Raw genomic sequence first — 6061 nt, 5'->3', positions numbered from 1 at the left:
CAGATAAAATAATAGAATTATTCCATCAAATCAAAAATAAACCACTCTTTATGTGTGGAGACTTTAATGTTAATGTGGAAAGTTCCACTTGCCAAAGAGTAAGTGATTTTGTGAATTCAATGAACAGCTTGGGCTTATTCCCTTTGATAACAAAACCAACCAGAATTACATCACAAAGTGCAACTGTAATTGATAATATATTCACAAATAGAACAGATGAAATTATTAAGAATGGGATATTGATGACAGATCTCAATGATCATTTACCAGTTTTTTCAATATTTAAATATAAAAATAGGCATAAAAAACTGATATAAACTTTAAAAGAGATACGTCAGAAAAAGCCTTAGAGGCATTAAATTATGACCTTAATAATCAAAATTGGGAAGAAGTTTATGTCAGTGATGTTAATGTAGCATATAGTTCATTTATGAAAATATTGATGAAATCATATAATAAAATTGTAAATTAATAAAAACTAGTAAGAAAAGAGTAGATAAACCATGGCTGACCAAGGGAATAAAAAACGCTTGTGTAAAGAAAAACTATTTATACAGGTGCTTTTTAAAAATGCAAACAAAGGAAACAGAATACAGATACAAAAAATATAAAAATAAACTATTGACAATAATTAGGAAACAAAAAAAAAGATTATTATAGTGAACAATTGAATAAGAGTAAAGATAATATGAGGGCAACATGGGGAATTATAAAAAGGGTGATGGAAAGTGATGGAGTGAAATCAACTTTTCCGAACTACCTTGTCAAGGAAAATAAAGAGATATATGACATAAAAGAAGTTGTAAATGAGTTTAATGATTATTTTTCGAAGGTGGGATCAAATCTGGTGGGAAATAAACCAATAGTAGAAGATAAATTAAATACTATTGTAAATACGGTCAATAGTATTTTCCTTGACAATGTGGAAAAAGATGAAATAAGGAATATTGTAAAAAACTGTGTAAGCAAAAGATCAACTGACTATGAAGATTTAGACATGATGACTGTAAAAAGTATAATAGAAACTGTTATTGAACCATTCACTTACATTTGTAATCTGTCTCTGTCAACAAGAATTTTTCCAGAAGAAATGAAAATTGCCAAGGTAGTCCCATTATATAAAAATGGAGACAAATATAACGTTTCAAATTACAGGCCAGTGTCATTGCTTCCACAGTTTTCTAAAATTATGGAAAAGGTTTTTGTGACAAGGTTGGATAAATTCATTGAGAAACATCATATTTTAAAGAATGCTCAGTATGGATTTAGAGCTATGGCAATTATGGAATTAACAGAGAAAATATCAACAGCAATAGATAAGGATTATTTTGTAAATGTTTTTATTGATTTGAAAAAAGCTTTTGATGTTATCGATCATTCAAGATTGCTTCATAAGTTACAACAATATGGAATAAGAGGGATTGCACATCAATGGGTAAAACGCTACTTAGAAAATAGAAAACAGTTTGTTCAGATAAATGATACTAAATAAGAATTGTGTAATATTATGTGTGGAGTACCACAAGGATCGGTACTTGGACCTAAACTGTTCATTTTGTATATTAATGATTTTGTGAATGTGTCAAAGGTACTTGGTAGCATTTTATTTGCTGACGATACAACATTATTTTACTCTGGATCAGATATACAGGAAGTAGTACAGGTGATAAATACAGAGTTGGAAAAAGTTAAATATTGGTTTGATACAAACAGATTGTCACTTAATCTTAATAAAACAAACTTCATATTGTTTAATGACAGAGTTAAAAAAAATGAGGTGTCAATAAAAATAGATGGAATGGACATTCAAAGGGTAAAAGAAACGAAATTTCTAGGAGTTATGATTGATGAGGATTTTGCATGGAAGTCACATATAAACTACATAAAAGGAAAGATAGCGAAAGCCATTGCTGTTTTGCATAAAGTTAAATATTCATTAAATAATTATGGATTATTAACATTGTACAATTCATTGATTGTTCCATATTTGACTTATTGTGTAGAAATCTGGGGATCAACATGAATAACTTATACACAACCTTTATTTATTTTGCAGAAAAGAGCTTTAAAAGTGATTAGCAACAGTCGATTTAGAGATCCATCTAATCCATTGTTCATTAAGTATAGGGTACTTAAATTTCATAATTTAGTTGATTTGAAATTATTACAAACAATGTACAAAGCGAATAACAATACCTTACCAATAAACATTCAAAATATGTTTGAAAAAAGAGTAAGTAGTTATAATTTGAAGGGTATAGAAGTCTTTAACAAACCAAGATACAGAACCAAGATAAAGGAACGGAGTATTGCAGTCAATGGTGTAAAATTATGGAACAACCTCAGCAAAGAAATCAAAGAATCAAGGTCACTTAAATTATTTAAAAAACATATTAAACTTGATGTATTTCAAAAGTATGAAACTATGAAATAGGTCAGTGGACTGTGACAAAGCTAAAACATAAGCTGTTAATAATGTTTAGAATGTTTGAAGTTTAAAATGTAATCTGTTAGGGGTGTAATCTTATAAATAATGGTTAAAATTAGGAAATAAGTTGGTGGCATGTGACAAAATCATAGAAATGTAATTAATCGTGTGTCGATTGATGATGCTTTGTGAGACTGTATTGTAAAAAAGGGGGCAGAGTATATAAGACTTGTTCTTCTAAACTGCTCCTTTTCATTCAGTGGTTTGTGCTGTTTTGTTGATTCTGCTTTTCTGTTTTTTATTTTCTTTTAAATAAATGAAATAAATGAAATGAAATGAAAAATCAAATCAAATCAAATCAATTTTATTTATATAGCGCCAAATCACAACAAACAGTTTCCCCAAGGCGCTTTATATTGTAAGGCAAAGCCATACAATAATTACGGAAAAACCCCAACGGTCAAAACAACCCCCTGTGAGCAAGCACTTGGCGACAGTGGGAAGGAAAAACTCCCTTTTAACAGGAAGAAACCTCCAGCAGAACCAGGCTCAGGGAGGGGCAGTCTTCTGCTGGGACTGGTTGGGGCTGAGGGGAGAGAACCAGGAAAAAGACATGCTGTGGAAGAGAGCAGAGATCAATCACTAATGATTAAATGCAGAGTGGTGCATACAGAGCAAAAAGAGAAAGAAACACTCAGTGCATCATGGGAACCCCCCAGCAGTCTAAGTCTATAGCAGCATAACTAAGGGATGGTTCAGGGTCACCTGATCCAGCCCTAACTATAAGCTTTAGCAAAAAGGAAAGTTTTAAGCCTAATCTTAAAAGTAGAGAGGGTGTCTGTCTCCCTGATCTGAATTGGGAGCTGGTTCCACAGGAGAGGAGCCTGAAAGCTGAAGGCTCTGCCTCCCATTCTACTCTTAAAAACCCTAGGAACTACAAGTAAGCCTGCAGTCTGAGAGCGAAGCGCTCTATTGGGGTGATATGGTACTATGAGGTCCCTAAGATAAGATGGGACCTGATTATTCAAAACCTTATAAGTAAGAAGAAGAATTTTAAATTCTATTCTGGAATTAACAGGAAGCCAATGAAGAGAAGCCAATATGGGTGAGATATGCTCTCTCCTTCTAGTCCCCATCAGTACTCTAGCTGCAGCATTTTGAATTAACTGAAGGCTTTTCAGGGGCTTTTAGGACAACCTGATAATAATGAATTACAATAGTCCAGCCTAGAGGAAATAAATGCATGAATTAGTTTTTCAGCATCACTCTGAGACAAGACCTTTCTAATTTTAGAGATATTGCGCAAATGCAAAAAAGCAGTCCTACATATTTGCTTAATATGCGCATTGAAGAACATATCCTGATCAGAAATGACTCCAAGATTTCTCACAGTATTACTGGAGGTCAGGGTAATGCCATCCAGTAAGGATCTGGTTAGACACCATGTTTCTAAGATTTGTGGGGCCAAGTACAATAACTTCAGTTTTATCTGAATTTAAAAGCAGGAAATTAGAGGTCATCCATGTCTTTATGTCTGAAAGACATTCTTGCAGTTTAACTAATTGGTGTGTGTCCTCTGGCTTCATGGATAGATAAAGCTGGGTATCATCTGCGTAACAATGAAAATTTAAGCTTATGCTTTCTAATAATACTGCCTAAGGGAAGCATGTATAAAGTGAATAAAATTGGTCCTGGCACAGAACCTTGTGGAACTCCATAATTAACCTTAGTCTGTGAAGAAGATTCCCCATTTACATGAACAAATTGTAATCTATTAGATAAATATGATTCAAACCACTGCAGCGCAGTGCCTTTAATACCTATGGCATGCTGTAATCTCTGTAATAAGATTTTATGGTCAACAGTATCAAAAGCAGAACTGAGGTCTAACAGAACAAGCACAGAGATGAGTCCACTGTCTGAAGCCATAAGAAGATCATTTGTAACCTTCACTAATGCTGTTTCTGTACTATGATGAATTCTGAAACCTGACTGAAACTCTTCAAATAGACCATTCCTCTGCAGATGATCAGTTAGCTGTTTTACAACTACCCTTTCAAGAATTTTTGAGAGAAAAGGAAGGTTGGAGATTGGCCTATAATTAGCTAAGATAGCTGGGTCAAGTGATGGCTTTTTAAGTAATGGTTTAATTACTGCCACCTTAAAAGCCTGTGGTACATAGCCAACTAATAAAGATAGATTGATCATATTTAAGATCGAAGCATTAATTAATGGTAGGGCTTCCTTGAGCAGCCTGGTAGGAATGGGGTCTAATAAACATGTTGATGGTTTGGAGGAAGTAACTAATGAAAATAACTCAGACAGAACAATCGAAGAGAAAGAGGCATCGAGGGCCGAGACACTGCAGGTTTTCCATGCAACCATTCACCTCAGCAGGTGGGTTGCTGAGGAGCTTCTCCTCTGAACATAAACACCTGGTTGTCAATGAAATCACCTGCTGAGACAACTGATCATTAATGAAATCACCTGCTGAGGTGACTGGTTGCACGGAAAACCTGCAGTGTCTCGGCCCTTTATGGCACATGATTGCCCACCCCCAGCCAAAGATAACGATATGTCTTTGGGATGGTTATGAGTAATTTTTTCTCTAATAGTTAAAAAAATGAAAAATGAAAAATTGTGAGGCCGTGGTTGATTACATGGTCCACCAAAGTTGCTCGAATTTCATCTGAAACATTTCTCCTTCTTGCTCTTCCTTGCCTTTGTCATGTCCACATATCTGTCTTTGTCTTCCTCTGCCTCTTTCTCTGGGTGTTACCGCCTCCATGATTGCAGATTTGACAAAATGTCTTACCTGAGCTCTATTTGTAGTACCAAAGGTCAGACTGATTAGTGGTGAGTTTTCTGTGCGAGTGTTTTCAGATGTGTGCATAAGTACCAGATGTGTTTTGCATTTTTATTAAAAGTGTTTTCCCAACGATAAGGTATTTTATCTTTGAGTTCAGTGTCTACTGTGTGTAATGTTCTGCAATAAATGTGCTGTAGAATTGCAAGCAAAGTGCAAAGCAGAAAATGTGTTTAAGGTATTGTCACATTGTGTTTTAGCTATTATTGCAAGAAGTTTTGGATTTGACGTTTTAGTCTAAGCATTCAATTTTTGGGTGTAAGCAGTTGGCAAAACTGTAATACTGTAGAACTAATATTCATAGGGATGTGTAAACATAAACGCAACCCCCGAGTATCACTGGTTCAGAATTCAAAATACACACACAGTAATGGTAAGATAGGAACTCCATGGGTTAACTCGCAGTGTTACCGTCTTTTGGACTTATTATTATGATATAGCTACAAATATGTAAACCCCAACTTAACCAACTATTCTTTGGTGGGACCTGAGCTGTTATTGAACCAGTTATGCCTGAAACACACTACACATCGCACTAGACACACACACATGAACAGAAGTTTTATGAATTTGTGTATTTACACCTGGCAGCATTTCAGCTGCAGTTCAATCTCTCCACATAAATTGTCTTAAGATATTCCACACTGAATTTTCTGTGACCATTTTGGATTTGAATTGTGCACATTCAATTTGGACTTTTGTGTGTGTGTGTGTGTACAAACACAGGGGCATGTGGTTATTTAACTTTTTTAAGTGGTCCATTTGGC

Source organism: Thalassophryne amazonica, chromosome 5, assembly GCF_902500255.1.
Source record: "Thalassophryne amazonica chromosome 5, fThaAma1.1, whole genome shotgun sequence".
NCBI lineage: Eukaryota > Metazoa > Chordata > Actinopteri > Batrachoidiformes > Batrachoididae > Thalassophryne > Thalassophryne amazonica.
The sequence above is the reverse complement of the archived record's forward strand: the minus strand, read 5'-3'. Positions refer to the sequence as shown.